We start from the raw sequence: 445 nt of genomic DNA, 5'->3' as shown, positions 1-445 counted from the left end.
TCCTGCGGGCCGCAGATGGCCCGCGGGCCGCGAGTTTGAGACCCCTGGTGTATACCTTAATACAATGAATGGAAGACACAGAGGATGATTTAGAGAAGTGACGTCGATGAAGGTTGTGGTTGATGAGGCACTGAGTCTTTCAGAACCAGATTTACAAACAAAAGAGAGGTCTATACGGGTCATTCAAGAACTGGAGAACATTTTATTCACCACCCATCATATTTCAAATGATCCAAAAACCAAATGTAAAAACATATATTGGTATATGTCTTGAAACTAAATCTACAGAAACAGAAAATAGTTTCAAAAATAAGAAACCAGTTTGGAAAACCCCCAAAATGCTATATTTCCTTATCTCTCCATCCTTTTGTCCAAATCAAATTTTAATAAAAGTTCTAATTAAACGTAAAGTTATTATTATTATTTTTATTGAAGCCCCTAACTG

This window comes from Oryzias melastigma, linkage group LG7 (assembly GCF_002922805.2).
Source record: "Oryzias melastigma strain HK-1 linkage group LG7, ASM292280v2, whole genome shotgun sequence".
Classification (NCBI taxonomy): Eukaryota; Metazoa; Chordata; class Actinopteri; order Beloniformes; family Adrianichthyidae; genus Oryzias; species Oryzias melastigma.
The sequence above is the reverse complement of the archived record's forward strand: the minus strand, read 5'-3'. Positions refer to the sequence as shown.